This window comes from Malus sylvestris, chromosome 10 (assembly GCF_916048215.2).
Source record: "Malus sylvestris chromosome 10, drMalSylv7.2, whole genome shotgun sequence".
In the NCBI taxonomy this organism is placed as follows: Eukaryota; Viridiplantae; Streptophyta; class Magnoliopsida; order Rosales; family Rosaceae; genus Malus; species Malus sylvestris.
The window spans coordinates 19,932,171-19,950,427 of record NC_062269.1 but is presented as its reverse complement, the minus strand read 5'-3'; the positions used below and the strand labels follow the sequence as shown (position 1 = coordinate 19,950,427).

Sequence of the window (18,257 nt, the reverse complement as noted above, 5' to 3'; positions counted from 1 at the left end):
TTTACTTTTATATTTATAAATTCATTGAATCCAACGGCTTTAATCTAATATGATCAAATCTAACAGTCAAGAAAAAGATCTAACGGTCCAAATTTAAATCCAACGGCTAAAATAATTAAAAAATTCTTTCATGTGTTTTATATTCTTTTATGGTGGTTCATGGTGTCTGTTTTGTAATTTTTTAATATTTATCAGAATCTAAATATTTTTATGTTAAAATGTTCATAAAATTAAACTAGGATAGTCTACATAATAGTTTTTTTTATGTTACTTTAAGAATCCAAAATTCATTCTTTAAAATCTCGTACTAAAAATTTAACCTAGAAGGTTGGAGCATAAAACATGTTTCTGGGTTAAAAAATTTAGGTTTTAACCCAAGAGTTGGAGATAGTCTTATTGAGAAAATTCATGATGATTATCAAGTTGCAGTTTGACATATGCACCAGTAACTCACTAAAAGCACAAAAGTAAAAATTTTAACAGATGTGTCAAATTCTAATTTGTCCCGAGTGAGGAATGACTATTTACTTTAAGGAGCCAAGTTAAAAAAAAAAAAAAAAATTTGGTTTTTTTGGGTCGAAAGGTACTGATTCTAGGGGTGGGTTCAGTTTCATTGGGTTCGGTTTTTTGCCAAAACCAAAATCGAACCGAACCAAATCGGTTCAATTTTCTTTTGGTTTTTTTTATTCCTTTTTTTGGTTTGGTTTTGGTACGGTTGCGGTATTTTTTTATTTTATAAAACTTAATCTTTTTTTAATATAGAATTTAGAAAATAGGCATTGGTAGACTAATTATAAGAAAATGGGGAAAGTGAAAAGTGGGAAGGTAGTTGTACATATACAAGATCATATAAACCAATCATATTCTATCAACAATCTCAATTGCAAAGAAAAAGATCATTGTATCCATTCAAAAAACAAACAAATAGAGAAGCTCTTCCAAGTTCCAAAGCCTTCCAAAACTTTCCTCTATAACCAATAAAATATCCTCTCTAATTGAATCAAGTATGCTCCTTGAAAAAACTCCAGGCTTAGTTTCAAATTTGGCAACAAAGTTTCACAAAAGAAACATCATAGGCAATACATTCATAAAGTGTAAAGAGCTTAAGTTTTGTTTGGTTTTCAAACCTCCAAAACTGAAACCGAACTAATAAGGTTCGGTTTGGTTTGGTTTACATAAGAAACAGAAGTAGCATGCAGTTCACATATTTTGTCTGTGCATGCAACAAAACAAATATGGGTCCTACAAATTTTGTTATCACCTCAGTGATTACAAAAAAAAGAAAAAAAAACAAATTTAAATTAGGTTCTTATAGTGTCAGTAGCAAGCAATTATAGAAGTGAAATGACCAAAATAAAATACCCATTTCTAATGCTCTGCACCAATCCATTATTAAGTCTCTTATAGCTTATTTCTTTTGGGAATGAACATCTTCAGCACTGAAATGAAACAGGGAGCATAATTGAATAAGTGTTGTTGCCATGGATATGATTAAGGTAACTGGCTAAACAATGCATTGTAATTATACCTCTCCTTTATTTTCTTTGGTTGTGACCTGTTTCCCAATGCTGATAGGAAATTTGTCAAAAGGTTCAATTTTGGGGACAATCAGCATGAAAAATTCACCAGATACCCTGGCCGAATTAGCAGACTGCGGTTGGGTCTCATTATGATATTTGTTGTCATTCAATGTCTAACTAAAAAGGTCACAAAGAAACATAGTAAATGGTAGCCAAAACTTATCAACTATCATGTCATAACATTACTCCAGTGGCTTTGATCAACATCAAAAGATATTCAATATATTTAAAATTGTCTTTCGTCTTTTTAAGAGTCATAAATAACTTTAAAGGAAAAATCCAACCTGGGAACTTTTGCAAATTCTTCTTCAGTGAATAACGCTCTTTTCACACCCATTTTTGATGCAGCTGATTAAATATTTTTACCCTATGGTTGCAAAGGTGGAGAAGGGAGGGGCGTCTCTGCACCAATAATTTATTTTCGAGTAATTGCAGTAGGTGTGTGGTTCAACGGAGCTAATCACTGGCTCAAATGGTACTTCCTCCTCAAGTAGTCCAAAAACAACAAAGTTTGTCTTGCCAAAATCATTTTATGATTTCCGAAACGGACTTGAAACTTTTTTGTGCAACCAATCAATTTTTTAAGATGTGGTGGCAACACAAAAGAATCATCATGGCCATTTTCAATGACCAGAGAGTTGGTAAGAAATACCCAGAAAATTTTCAGCATGCTTTCCTATTATTAAGAAGTTGAACTAATTTGTGGTGTTCTCCACAACAACAACAACAACAACAACAAAGCCTTTTCCCACTAAGTGGGGTCGGCTATATGAATCCTAGAACGCCATTGCGCTCGGTTTTGTGTCATGTCCTCCGTTAGATCCAAGTACTCTAAGTCTTTTCTTAGAGTCTCTTCCAAAGTTTTCCTAGGTCTTCCTCTACCCCTTCGGCCCTGAACCTCTGTCCCGTAGTCACATCTTCGAACCGGAGCGTCAGTCGGCCTTCTTTGCACATGTCCAAATCACCAGAGCCGATTTTCTCTCATCTTTCCTACAATTTCGGCTACTCCTACTTTACCTCGGATATCCTCATTCCCAATCTTATCCTTTCTCGTGTGCCCACACATCCCACGAAGCATCCTCATCTCCGCTACACCCATTTTGTGTACGCGTTGATGCTTCACCGCCCAACATTCTGTGCCATACAACATCGCTGGCATTATTGCCGTCCTATAAAATTTTCCCTTGAGCTTCAGTGGCCTACGACGGTCACACAACACGCCGGATGCGCTCTTACACTTCATCCATCCAGCTCGTATTCTATGGTTGAGATCTCCATCTAATTCTCCGTTCTCTTGCAAGATAGATCCTAGGTAGCGAAAGCGGTCGCTTTTTGTGATCTTCGCTAGATTGCTCCGGTCATTAGTGTGGATAAGTATATAAATGGATAGAGATAGGAAAGCAAACACAAGATGTACGTGATTCACCCAGATTGGCTACGTCCACGAAATAGAAGAGTTCTCATTAATTGTGAAGGGTTTACACAAGTACATAGGTTCAAGCTCTCCTTTAGTGAGTACAAGTGAATGATTTAGTACAAATGACATTAGGAAATATTGTGGGAGAATGATCTCGTAATCACGAAACTTCTAAGTATCGGAGTGTGGTGTCGTCTTGACTTGCCTTAATAGTCTCATAGGTAGATATGGCATCTTCTCTGGAAGTACTTTTCCTCCATCCAGGGGTGGTATCTTTAACTGGTGGAGATGCACAAGGTAATGTATCAATTTCACTTGAAGCTTACTTGTAGTTTCAGGCGTGGTCAAGCGCGATACAAACCATGTAGTAGGAGTCCCCCAAGTTGCCGAGCTAGGGGGTCTGCTGAAAGAGGTGACAGACAAGGTAAGCAATCAGAGCTCCGACTGATTGTTCACCTTCTCCCCATCTTGCAACAGCATGAAGGATAAAGAGAAGAAAAATGAGAAGAGATGATATGAGATACTTTTGCTTTTGAAGAAGTAACTTTCCACAGGCTTATTCTTGAACTGAGCTGGAGGGTTTTCTGGTTTCCTCCAGAGTATAAGGCCGACTGAAGAATTTGAGGGTCAAAACAAGTCCATCAAATCTAGAGTACGTTCCACCCTGCTGATATGGGATACTTTTGCTTTTGACAGAGTAATGGATGTATCGGCACGTGTGCTGTTACGCTTGTCTCCACATGCTTCCTTGTATCCTTCGCACTCACCCTATCTGTTCCTCAAGCAGATGCGGAATCTTCCCTGGAAACATAAGATGTTGAAGATGAGTACTCGAGAGCAATGCCAGGTAAGTAATCAGGTAAGGGGTTCCAGGCAGTCAGTTCCTGGCTGGAAGCTTGATTCCAAGTGCTGACTGATTGCTCTCTTTCTCCTTGTCTTACAGGTAAAAACAAGGCCAAAGGAAAAGACAGGGAAAAAGCATGATATGGGATACTCTTGCTTTTAACCCTGATGATATGAGATATTCTTGCTCTAGTATAGCTTGTTTGCAGAGGTATTATCGGGGGGAAAGAAAGCTGAATATTTCGAAAGGCTTCGTTGGGAGTGCCCTCTCAGATATGATGAAGGGTTGAGCATTTTTGCAGGTATGCCTGTCCGTTGGGGATGGAGGTCGACATATATAGGAGTCTCCCTAACAACAAGTAGTAATGCTATATTCCTTTACCCTGCTTGGTCATAGCACGGTAGTGGGAGCTGTCAGTTTCACATGTTTTAACTCTGTCAGAGCACTTTGAAAAAGTGGTCTGTGGTATCTGGCTCTCGAGATTCGGAGAACGATGCCTCTTCGATTTTTGAGAAAGCAATCATGCTGGGGGTCTGGCTCTCGAGATTCGGAGAGCAGTGTCTCTTCGATTTTTGAGGAAGTAATCATGTTGGGAGTCTGGCTCTCGAGATTCGGAGGGCGGTGCCTCTTCGATTTTGGAGCAAGCAATCTTGTTGGGAGTGTTGTCTCGAATGTGAGTAAAGGTTGGGCATGTTTGCTAGTCTACCTTGCCACGAAGCACAAAGGTTGACACACAGGGACTTTCCAATTATCCAGCAATGGTACTGTTCCTTTACCCTCTCTTCGATTTTGAGAAAGTAGTCATGTTGGGAGTCTGGCTCTCGAGATTCGGAGGACGGTGCCTCTTCGATTTTGGAGCAAGCAATCTTGTTGGGAGTGTTTTCTCGAATGTGAGTAAAGGTTGGGCATGTTTGCTAGTCTACCTTGCCACGAAGCAGAGAGGTTGACACACAGGGACTTTCCAATTATCCAGCAGTGGTACTGTTCCTTTACCCTTGTGGGTAATAATATGGTAGCTAGACCTTCAAAATTTATGTGTCTAAACTTTGTTAGTGCTGTTTCTTTGCTATTCTTTTACCTTTCTTGGTCAGAGCGATTTAGTGGGAGCTGCAAGCTTCACGTGCTCAACTTTGGCAGAGAACTTTGGTAAAGTTATCTGTGGTACCCATGAGCTATTGTTGCGTGTGGGAAGTGGGTAATTGAACAGTAAGATTCATGTGCTTTCTACTTCACCAGAAATCTTCGACAGAATGCCCATAATTTCTGCAAAGCTGAGTGTGCGTGTGACAGGTGCTGACAAGGCTAGAAAAGTAGGTGCCTCTTCGATTTCTGAGATCGGCCCTCGTGGTCTCTGAGCAGCCCAGCTTTTGAGAAAGCGAGCGCCTCTTCGATTGATTCGGAGAACGATGCCTCATCGATTTTTGAGAAAGCAATCAGGCTGGGGGTCTGGCTCTCGAAGATTCGGGGAGCAGTGTCTCTTCGATTTTTGAGAAAGTAATCGTGTTGGGAGTCTGGCTCTCGAGATTCGGAAGGCGGTGCCTCTTCGATTTTGGAGCAAGCAATCTTGTTGGGAGTGTTTTCTCGAATGTGAGTAAAGGTTGGGCATGTTTGCTAGTCTACCTTGCCACGAAGCACAGAGGTTGACACACAGGGACTTTCCAATTATCCAGCAATGGTACTGTTCATTTACCCTCTCTTCGATTTTTAATGAAGTAGTCATGTTGGGAGTCTGGCTCTCGAGATTCGGAGGACGGTGCCTCTTCGATTTTGGAGCAAGCAATCTTATTGGGAGTGTTTTCTCAAATGTGAGTAAAGGTTGGGCATGTTTGCTAGTCTACCTTGCCACGAAGCACAGAGGTTGACACACAGGGACTTTCCAATTATCCAGCAGTGGTACTGTTCCTTTACTCTTGTGGGTAATAATATGGTAGCTAGACCTTCAAAATTTATGGGTCTAAACTTTGTTAGTGCTGTTTCTTTGCTATTCTTTTACCCTTCTTGGCAAAGTTATCTGTGGTACCCATGAGCTATTGTTGCGTGTGGGAAGTGGGTGATTGAACAGTAAGATTCATGTGTTTTCTACTTCCCCAGAACTCTTCGACAGAATGCCCATAATTTCCGCAAAGCTAAGTGTGCGTGTGACAGGTGCTGACAAGGCTGGAAAAGTAGGTGCCTCTTCGATTTTTTAGATCGGCCCTCGTGATCTCTGGGGAGCTTAGCTTTTGAGAAAGCGAGCGCCTCTTCGATTTCTGAGATCGGCCTTCGTGGTCTTTGAGCAGCCCAACTTTTGAGAAAGCAAACGCCTCTTCGATTTCTGAGATCAACCCTCGTGATCTCTAAGCAGCTCAGCTTTTGAGAAAGCAAACGCCTCTTCGATTTCTGAGCAGGCGCCTCTTCGATTTCTGAAGCTCCGTCGAGTGCAGATTTTTATAGGGGCTGGCATTAAGTTCCAAAGCACACTTGAATCTCCACCAGTAGAAGCTTCATTCTTGCACTTCTAAGATCTTGATTTGTCCGACCTCTTCTCTCTTCAACACCTTTGAAAATGTCTGGCCCCTCCGACCGTCGTTTTGACTTGAACCTTGTTGAAGAGGCAGCCCCGCCTTCTCCAGACAACATATGGCGCCCATCCTTCGTCTCCCCTACTGGTCCTCTTACCGTTGGGGATTCCGTGATGAAGAATGATATGACCGCTGCGGTGGTGGCCAGGAACCTTCTCACTCCCAAAGATAACAGACTACTTTCCAAACGGTCTGATGAGTTAGCTGTTAAGGATTCGCTGGCTCTCAGTGTTCAGTGTGCAGGTTCTGTGTCTAATATGGCCCAACGCCTATTTGCTCGAACCCGCCAAGTTGAATCATTGGCGGCTGAAGTGATGAGTCTCAAACAGGAGATTAGAGGGCTCAAGCATGAGAATAAACAGTTGCACCGGCTCGCACATGACTATGCTACAAACATGAAGAGGAAGCTTGACCAGATGAAGGAAACTGATGGTCAGGTTTTACTTGATCATCAGAGATTTGTGGGTTTGTTCCAAAGGCATTTATTGCCTTCGTCTTCTGGGGCTGTACCGCGTAATGAAGCTCCAAATGATCAACCTCTGATGCCTCCTCCTTCTAGGGTTCTGTCCAGTACTGAGGCTCTAAATGATCCCCCTCCGGTGCCTTCTCTTTCTGGGGCTCTACCGACTGCTGAGACTTCTCCTAAGCAACCTTTGTGAAGGCTCCCTCTTGTGTGTTTATTTTGACTCATGTATATGTACATATTTGTAGCTTATCGGGGATATCAATAAATAAGCTTTCCTTCATTTCAACGTATTGTGTTAAATACACCAAAGCCTTCTTCGCTAAGTTCTTTGAATTTTCTTTTGTTGAAGCTTGTATGTTGAAGCTTTCTGAGTGGAGCATGTAGGTTGGGGTAGTGTTCCCTTAATTTCCCGAGTGAGGAAAACTTCTCAGTTGGAGACTTGGAAAATCCAAGTCACTGAGTGGGATCGGCTATATGAATCTTAGAACGCCATTGTGCTCGATCCTGTGTCATGTCCTTCGTTAGATCCAAGTACTCTAAGTCTTTTCTTAGAGTCTCTTCCAAAGTTTTCCTAGGTCTTCCTCTACCCCTTCGGCCCTGAACCTCTGTCCCATAGTCGCATCTTCTAATCAGAGCGTCAGTAGGCCTTCTTTGCACATGTCCAAACCACCGTAACCGATTTTCTCTCATCTTTCCTTCAATTTCGGCTACTCCTACTTTACCCCGGATATCCTCATTCCTAATCTTATCCTTTCTCGTGTGCCCACACATCCAACGAAGCATCCTCATCTCCGCTACACCCATTTTGTGTACGTGTTGATGTTTCACCGCCCAACATTCTGTGCCATACAGCATCGCCGGCCTTATTGCCGTCCTATAAAATTTTCCCTTGAGCTTCAGTGGCATACGGCGGTCACACAACACGCCGGATGCACTCTTCCACTTCATCCATCCAGCTTGTATTCTATGGTTGAGATCTCCATCTAATTGTCCGTTCTTTTGCAAGATAGATCCTAGGTAACGAAAACGGTCGCTCTTTGGTATTTCTTGATCTCCGATCCTCACCCCTAACTCGTTTTGGCCTCCATTTGCACTGAACTTGCACTCCATATATTCTGTCTTTGATCGGCTTAGGCGAAGACCTTTAGATTCCAACACTTCTCTCCAAAGGTTAAGCTTTGCATTTACCCCTTCCTGAGTTTCATCTATCAACACTATATCGTCTGCGAAAAGCATACACCAAGGAATATCATCTTGAATATGTCCTGTTAACTCATCCATTATCAACGCAAAAAGGTGAGGACTTAAGGATGAGCCTTGATGTAATCCTACAGTTATGGGAAAGCTTTCGGTTTGTCCTTCATGAGTTCTTACGGCAGTCTTTGCTCCTTCATAAAAATCCTTTATAGCTTGGATATATGCTACTCGTACTCCTTTCTTCTCTAAAATCCTCCAAAGAATGTCTCTTGGGACCCTATCATACGCTTTTTCCAAATCTATAAAGACCATGTGTAAATCCTTTTTCCCATCTCTATATCTTTCCATCAATCTTCGTAAGAGATAGATTGCCTCCATGGTTGAGCGCCCTGGCATGAACCCGAATTGGTTGTCCGAAACCCGTGTCTCTTGCCTCAATCTATGCTCAATGACTCTCTCCCAGAGCTTCATTGTATGACTCATTAGCTTAATACCCCTATAGTTCATGCAATTTTGTACGTCGCCCTTATTCTTGTAGATAGGCACCAAAGTGCTCGTTCGCCACTCATTTGGCATCTTCTTCGTTTTCAAAATCCTATTGAAAAGGTCAGTGAGCCATGTTATACCTGTCTCTCCCAAAAGTTTCCACACTTCGATTGGTATATCGTCTGGGCCTATTGCTTTTTTATGCTTCATCTTCTTCAAAGCTACAACCACTTCTTCCTTCCGGATTCGACGATAAAAAGAGTAGTTTCTACACTCTTCTGAGTTACTCAACTCCCCTAAAGAAGCACTCATTTCATGTCCTTCATTGAAAAGATTATGAAAATAACCTCTCCATCTGTCTTTAACCGCGTTCTCTGTAGCAAGAACCTTTCCATCCTCATCCTTGATGCACCTCACTTGGTTTAGGTCCCTTGTCTTCTTTTCCCTTACTCTAGATAGTTTATAGATATCCAACTCTCCTTCTTTGGTATCTAGTCGTTTATACATATCGTCGTAAGCCGCTAACTTAGCTTCTCTGACAGCTTTCTTCGCCTCTTGCTTCGCTTTTCTATACCTTTCACCATTTTCATCGGTCCTCTCCTTGTATAAGGCTTTACAACATTCCTTCTTAGCCTTCACCTTCGTTTGTACCTCCTCATTCCACCACCAAGATTCCTTTTGGTGTGGGGCAAAGCCCTTGGACTCTCCTAATACCTCTTTTGCTACTTTTCGGATACAACTAGCCATGGAATCCCACATTTGGCTAGCTTCCCCCTCTCTATCCCACACACATTGGGTGATTACCTTCTCTTTGAAAATGGCTTGTTTTTCTTCTTTTAGATTCCACCATCTAGTCCTTGGGCACTTCCAAGTCTTGTTCTTTTGTCTTACTCTTTTGATATGTACATCCATCACCAACAAGCGATGTTGATTAGCCACGCTCTCTCCTGGTATAACTTTGTAATCCTTACAAGTTATACGATCCCCTTTCCTCATTAGAAGAAAATCTATTTGTGTTTTTGACGACCCACTCTTGTAGGTGATCACATGTTCTTCTCTCTTCTTAAAGAAGGTGTTGGCTAAGAAGAGATCATATGCCATTGCAAAATCCAAGATAGCTTCCCCATCCTCGTTTCTCTCCCCAAAACCATGGCCACCATGAAAACCTCCATAGTTGCCTGTCTCCCTGCCCACGTGTCCATTTAAATCTCCTCCTATAAATAACTTCTCCGTCTGAGCAATTCCTTGCACCAAGTCTCCAAGATCTTCCCAAAATTTCTCCTTCGAACTCGTATCCAACCCTACTTGAGGTGCGTACGCACTAATCACATTGATAAGTTCTTGTCCTATTACAATCTTGATTGCCATGATTCTATCTCCTACCCTCTTGACATCTACAACATCTTGTACCAAGGTCTTGTCCACGATGATGCCAACACCGTTTCTCGTTCTATTTGTGCCCGAATACCAAAGTTTAAACCCTGAGTTTTCTAGATCCTTTGCCTTACTACCAACCCACTTAGTTTCTTGTAGGCACATAATATTTATCCTTCTCCTCACCATAACTTCCACTACTTCCATAGATTTTCCCGTTAAGGTTCCTATATTCCACGTTCCTAAACGCATTTTGCTCTCTTGAACTCTACCCTTCTGTCCTAGCTTCTTCACCCTCCCCCGTCTAATAGGATCAAAGTACTTCTTTTGTGTGTCCCGGGTAAAGTTGATAGGAGCATATGCTCCCAAACAACTTTGAGTGGAGTCGTTCGAAAAGAAGTTTCTATGGCCCCCTTGCTCATTTAACACTGCATCCGGGTGCCGATGGAGATACAGCGACCCTTGCTCACTTATCACTGTGCTCGGGCCACACAGCGCGCCACTTACGGGTAACGCCCTAGCTTTAGCGCGATTTTGTTCTGGATTCATTTTCATAAGGATTCGACGTGATCATGGAGTGCCGGCTGTCGACTACCTGACGCCCTCCCCCTCCTCCTTTATCCGGGCTTGGTGTTCTCCACAATAAAATTTATTTTGAACCTAAATAAGAAACGAATTATGTCATCGCAACAAACCCAAGGCTTTATTTTTTCCTAACATGCTTTGTGTGTGTCTTCAATTTACACTCCATTTCTAAGTTCCTAAGGTCATAGCGTTGGGTATTTAAAAAAAAAAACCATGTTTGCAGTATATGCAATGCAAAGAGATAAAAAGAATGTAAAAAAAAAGCACATTAAAATTTTCCCATGGTTCATGCATCCTTTGCTCAAATCGTAGCCCACAATTGTGGCTCGGCATATGAGACATGCATTCTACCATGATATGACAAAATTTTCAAATTATAATAGACAATCAAGTATCAACCGGTTGCAAAATACAATTCACAGAAGAGTGGATGTTTTTTTTTAACAATGTCAATCACAGTGGACTAACCTTGTATAGTGCAGGATCAAGCAAAAGCTACTGTTTAATTGTCTTCAATTCAGCATCAGCTGCAATAGGAGACTTTGCATACATTTGTGCAGAAGTAGGCAGAATTTCAACGGGCGATTTTACGTATTTGAACCTAATTTGCATATTTTTAGCAGTACCCAAATAGATAGTAAAAATATAAATAAAACAAACATTAAAGAAAAATGGTTGATTTACTCTCGTTTATATTTTGAAAGTTCTGGAATATCGAGATTGAAAAAGCAAATTGTTGAGCATGTGCTCCCTAAAACATGTTTTCCTATAAAGATAAAGATAGCAATTAGCAAATAGCAAATTTGAAGTGATTAAATATTGACCTTGGTACTGCTTTACTTTGAGTGCAGTCAAAGTAATGAAGACAGTTGGTGAAAGCAATTACAATGTGTCGTCATGAAAATCTGTTGCAGTTTCTGCCTAAACTCTAACTGTTCTCCTCTACAATAAAAAGTGGAGTTAGAGTTTTCTATATTATGTTTGTATGGTTATACATGTATAAATGCGTAGTCATAATGTTAAAGAAGCGTGACTTGCTAGGTATTTTGGATTTGCTGGTTTTGTTTTTTCTCGAGTATGATATTTTGCACCATGACGTCTTCAGTTAGTTGCACAACCATCAAACAACCATAAACATCTATAGATAGTATAGTTATAAGTAAGGTATAAAATATCGATGATATCGGAAATATCAGTAGTTCAAAAACATGGAAATTTCGATGGAAATATCAGGATGTTATCGATATCGATAAAAATTGAATAAAAACTATGGAAATTGTAAGAAAAACTTGGAAATTTTTATTGAAACTTTGTAAAATGTTTATTTAGTCAATTATCTATTAGTTTATCACAAAAAATTGGAAGGAAATGCATTGCATGATAGATATAACTGATTTAAATTGATTATATAGTGAGCTGGCAAACATTGTGAGTATAGAAAATATGTAGTAATTAATGAAAGAAGTTTAAACACACCATAATCATTTATATATAGTGAATTAGTACAACATTTTACACTTTATACATTGCATGGTAAGATATATGAGTGACTTAGCAATGTCTAAAATATCGATGATATCGGAAATATCGGTAGTCCAAAAACACGGAAATTTCGATGGAAATATCGGGATATTATGGATATTTTAGACCATGGTTATAAGCATCAGCATAATCTCAATTCAATAAAAAAACTAACCATGATGCTTTTAGTATTGTAGCAGCATTCAAAATTAGAAGTTTTACCTGTTAGTTCTACATCTCTGTTAACTCTTTTAAGAAGCTGATCAAATTTGATTAAGTTAAACCAATGGATTGTGATTACTTGGCTGGTTTTCTCAATAGGAACTATGGTAGTTTTCTTGTTCAAAAAACGAATATCTCTACACATCTTTACCAGAGTAGGAAACAATGTTTGAGTACATCTCTGCACGTATAAATGTTTATATAGAAATACGTCATCTTTATCTTAAAACCATACACATTGAATTTTGATTCTCCATTTTTAGTATTATATCTTACAAAATGGCTGACGGGATAGGGAAATTAGTGCAGTAATTAACTATACTTATCAGCTGCAATTTACTTCATGCATTTCCAAAATCAGGTTTGACGCTTCTCTCTAACATTCTTATCAACCTACTTCTTTGTAAATATTAACACATTTTAAGGGATTCCCTGTTTAGAAACAAACTAAATCATGGGATTGGTGAAGTCCATACCTTGGTGAAGTCCATATCGGTTCGAACTGCCGTGTCAGAGATGGAAACATAGGCCAATATTTCAAGGTTATCATGCAATTTAACAAATAGAAAATTAGAATTTAATCCTTAAATAAGATGAAGTTTAGAAAAATGTCTTATAGAAGAATAAAAATTAATTTTAGTTCCAAAACTCTATTTAATGCTAAGATATAGATTTTTTTAGGTATAATTAGAATCCCCTGCAACTTTTGAACAATTTTTAGATTAAACATTTGTTTCTTTTTCAGATTTGATTAAGATGCTTGAACCAACGACCACATCAGCATTTGTTGTTTATTTAAATTACATACTTTTTAAGCTAAAATTATATCGGTTTTTACGAGTTGTTTTTTAATTTTTTTTTTTATGTGGCCTCATTTTTAGGGGAATATTTTATGCTTGTTTATAATGTTTGGAAATTAATCTTCACGTTTGAAATTTGTGATCTCCCATGTTTGAAATTCGAATATAATTTTTCATTTTAATTAGTGGTTGTTTTTACAAATATATCTTATTCCCATTTGGCAGCAAGAGTGTGACAACCTGTTCCTAAAATTTCATTTTTTAATTTATTTTAATCGAGGGAATTGATGAAAATGCCTAGAGGCAAGGATTTTGATTTCTGTTGACCATCGTCTAGAGGAACGTATAACATATTCTTTTAGCGTATTTAAGTAGTACTCGTTAGTACAAACACATAGACGAAAGCTGTTTGCAAGTCCGGATTATAACGGTATAATTACGAACGTTTGAAGTTGGTTATTTAAAATTAATTAATTGGTTAAGGAGGACCAAAAAAAAATGGGCAGCAGCCCAATCAGAAATCAAAAAAGGGCAAAAAAAAAAAAAAAAAAAAAAAAAAAGAAAGCTCCCCCCAAAACCGCACCCACACCCATTGCCCACACCCATCTTCCAAGGTTGATTCCGGCCAACTCCAATGGAATTTTTCGATGCCACCACAACCATCTTAAAGTTCTCATTCTCCTCTACAAAACCCACCCAAGAACCACCTTGATTAACCACGGTATGTGGTGCTTTGAGGCCACGAACTTCGATGACAATCAACAATGCTCCGACCACCCCTTTCAATTTTCCGGCGAATTGGCAAAGCGATGGCCCATGACACCACTTGGGCTTTGTAGCCCATCATCCCAGGAGCAAAACCCAACCAAGCTTGACCCGGTTGGACCATCGTAAACAACGAATCGACACCGGGAAGCTTTAGGCACCTGCTGGCTTCGTGGGAAAAATTGACCATCTTCCATCCACTTTTGGACTTTGTGGCAGGTATGAAATTTGTTACTCTCTTTGAGATCTTCATTTTTGTAAGTTTTGGTAATTTTTGGAAATAGATGAATTTACCGGCGAGTTAGGGCGGCTGACCGCCACTCGCGGCGGCGCGTTCGGTGGCACGCGGCCAATGATATTTTTAAGCTATGTTAAATGTTTTGAATTCAATTTTGATATTTGAATGACGTAGGTTGATCTTTGGAACCTAAATTCTCTACGATACGTTAATAGGTCATTGTATGAATCTATGATCCGACCGTTAGATTGTCACCAAACTTTAATATGTTTTAGTACGTAATATTTGAGGACCAAAAGAACTTACGGATTGGGAATCCGATATATGGATCTTCTCGAATTGAATTTGTAAGTTCATGAAATAAAAGGTTAACTGCCACTTAGTTTTGGCAATTGGCGGAGATTCGACCGTTGGATCGTAATGAGACTTTAGGATGTTGTTCTAGAGGTATAATGTGGATCTTTGGAAGCAATGGATCAGAAATCCATGATGCAGATCTTCCAAATTGAATTACGTAGGGATGTGTTTTATGTAAATTATATATTTTATCAATACGAACTCTGAGATGTGATTTAATAATTGGTCATAGGCGACGATGGTTCGTGATGTCTCGACATGCGTGCTAGGGAGTCGTGGCACAGACCTCAAGTGAGTGGGTCTTTTTCCATTCTATCGTGTATTATATATATATGTGTGTGTGTGTGTGTGTGATTGACAATTCCACAACGTTTATAAATTGCTTATTGCGTATAATTACTGTGAATGCTTTGAAGTACTTATGTGAACTACGAATGACTTGATCCCTGTTTAGGGTACGTAGGCAGTCTAACCTTATGTTTTTAGTGATTGGATGTTGGTCATAAATCAATGTTTGGGAATTGAGCAATGTGAAGGAAATCGGTGAAAATATGAGATTTAACCTTATGTTTTTAGTGATTGGATGTTGGTCATAAATCAATGTGGAAGGAATCAAGAAACTGAAATACGGAAACGTGAGTAATGATAGTTAATTAAACTAATGTTTAGTTGGACTTATCCCCGATAATTATTTCTGAAAATAAATAATTTGGGAGTAGGGCGTTATAGATTGTGCATATTACGCCATATTATATATATGTATATATATTGAAAAAAATATTATGCTAAGGTTGAGTTTTAGATTTGCATCATGGCATATCCATGTGTATACTACCTGCACAAAATTATTATGAATGCTTTGAAGTGTGAAGATGAACGCGCAACCCACAGGTAAGTTCAGGTGAGTTATGGTATTAGTTGAAATGATTGAGTTATGGCATGATCACATTATGTTTTAGGTAACTCCGACATTGTCGTACAAGTTGCCTATGAGTTATAAATGTCACATGAGATGCATTTAGAGCTCATAAACCTGCACCCCGGTGTTAGTGCTCCCACCCGTGGCCAGGGCACAATCCTTCACGTGATGTTTACCTCCCGCACCTTACGCTCACCTTGGATCCAAGGTAGGTGCACAGGCCTGTCATACAGATCATTATAGATGGTTCCGACTTGTAGGTGACCCATGATTATTCACACAGTCTTCACGTGATCGTAGCATTTAAGCATATTTATTTACACTCAGTCATGTCGTACATACCATCTTAGGTGGTTTCGACTCGTGTGCAGGTATACTTATGAGATATGGAAAAGTCGTACAGGTCACTATATGTGACTCCCGACTTATGAGCTAGCATATGTGATGAGATATGGATAAGTCGTACATGTCACTATAGGTGACTCCTGACTTATGAGCTAGCATATGTGATGAGATATGGATAAGTCGTACAGGTCACTAGAAGTGACTCCTAACTTATGAGCGAGCATATGTTATGAGATATGGATAAGTCGTACAAGTCACTATAGGTGACTCCTGACTTATGAGCTAGCATATGTGATGAGATATGGGTAAGTCGTACAAGTCATTAGAGGTGACTCCCGACTTATGAGCTAGCATATGTGATGAGATATGGATAAGTCGTACAGGTAATTAGAGGTGACTCCCAATTTATGAGCTAGCATATGTGATGAGATATGGATAAGTCGTACAGGTCACTAGAGGTGACTCCCAACTTATGAGCTAGCATATATGATGAGATATGGATAAGTCGTACATGTCACTAGAGCATATGTTATGAGATATGGATAAGTTGTACAGGTCACTATAGGTGACTCCTGACTTATGAGCTAGCATATGTGATGAGATATGGATAAGTCATACAGGTCATTAGAGGTGACTCCCGACTTATGAGCGAGCATATGTGATGAGATATGGATAAGTCGTACAGGTAATTAGAGGTGACTCCCGACTTATGAGCTAGCATATGTGATGAAATATGGATAAGTCGTACAGGTCACTAGAGGTGACTCCCGACTTATGAGCTAGCATATATGATGAGATATGGATAAGTCGTACATGTCACTAGAGCTGACTCCTAACTTATGAGCTAGCATATGTGATGAGATATGGATAAGTCGTGCAGGTCACTAGAGGTGACTCCGACTTGTGTGCTAATATGGGTTATTAATCACATGATTATTGATATTGATGATGAGATGCTGTGTTGTGGTATATTTATGGTTTACTATTGATATACTTTTGATTTCACGTTGATACGTGGTATGATTTTCTGAAAACCATACAGGTGTTGCAGCGAGGGGTTATAATGCTATAGATGGTTCCTATTAAAATTTCATTTCTAGGGCCACTCACCCTTGTTTTGTTTTCACCCTCTAGGTTTTATTAGCTGAGCTTTCTTATCGTTGAAGATTCATGGCGATTCTTAGTATTGGAGATTCTTTCGAGGGTATGATTCTTAATCCACTCTACTGTACTTACTTATGCTCTAACGTCACGTGTGAAGTGGATTCCTTCCCGCTCACCAACGCACTCTGGTATTTAGGCACTTAGGTTTAAATTTATTCACATTTTTCCACATCGTCATACTTTATGGCTTCGTCACCCTTCAGGTGTCGACCATCACAGCTCGATTTGGAGTCCTAGTGAACATCCGGGGTCAGGGTGTGTCAAAGAGAGGGTCGTATGTTTGCTCCTGATATTGGCTTATATTGGCTTCACATCGGTGTTATTGGAGCTTGATTTAAATAGTGCAGTTAATATGAATAATGCGCATGGAGAATGTTTTTCTGCAACAAGTTGTATTTTGGAAGAGATTGATTTCGAAGTTTTAATTGTGTTTGGCAGCGATTAGATAGCAACCAAGCAAATCATCAGGTTGTGAAGAAAATGAACTGTGACTTTCTTTCATGGATTGAGGATCCTCTAGTATGGCTGGTATATTTTCTTGATACATATATGGTTTTTCCTAAATCATTGTTTGAGAATGGAGTGAGAACTTGGTTCGTGTGCTACAAAAAAAACACAAACAATATTTGGTAACGTTCCAAACTCACATTGCACAAACAGTATTTAGTATGTTTTTAATTACAACAACAAACACGTTTGTTACTGTAATTACTTTAAGTACCAAATGATTGGTACGTTCAAAATTAAATATTACTTTACGTACCAAATGACTAGTACGTTCAAAATTAATATTATTTTACGTACCAAATAAGTGGTACGTTCAAAATTTACATTACTTTATGTACCAAACGATAGGTACGTTCAAAATTAATATTGTTTACCTACCAAATTAATGACTGGTACATTCAAAATTAATATTACTTCATGTACCATATGATTGGTATGTTCAAAATAAGTATTACTTTAAGTACAAAATGAGTGTTACAGTCTAAATTAACATTACGTATCGTGCGAAAAAAACTGTTACGTTACAAACTCGCTTTACATGCCGCATCAAATATATATATACGTACCAAAATATACATTAACTAACGTACCAAAGCACAAGGCAAATCGTACCTATATTATGCACTCATAATTAAGCAATAGTTCAATTATAGCTACAAATTAAGAGAGTTAGAAGAGAAGTGGAAGATTTTTTTTTCATAAGAAAAAGAAAATCTTGCACGACGAAAAGAAAATCTTGCACGACGGACATAAGTTATCGTGGAGGTGGAAAAAAATTTCTGGTAGGAAATAATTATGGTTAGTATATATTATGAAATTCAAATGCTTGTTATCTGCATGGAGGACATATATTATGCAGTATTTGTTTTGATTCAAACTCTAAGATATGAGTTAAGCAAGAATTTAGGA

The 18,257-nt window shown here is 39.0% G+C and overlaps 1 long non-coding RNA gene across 1 annotated transcript; it reads left to right on the top strand.

Moving 5' to 3' along the window:
• The first annotated feature begins 15,541 nt into the window (after positions 1–15,541).
• Positions 15,542–17,594, top strand: LOC126587851 (uncharacterized). The gene is made up of 3 exons (XR_007611234.1): positions 15,542–16,070; positions 16,438–16,881; positions 17,045–17,594. It is a non-coding gene; the product is annotated as an uncharacterized LOC126587851 (long non-coding RNA).
• The last annotated feature ends 663 nt before the right edge of the window (positions 17,595–18,257 follow it).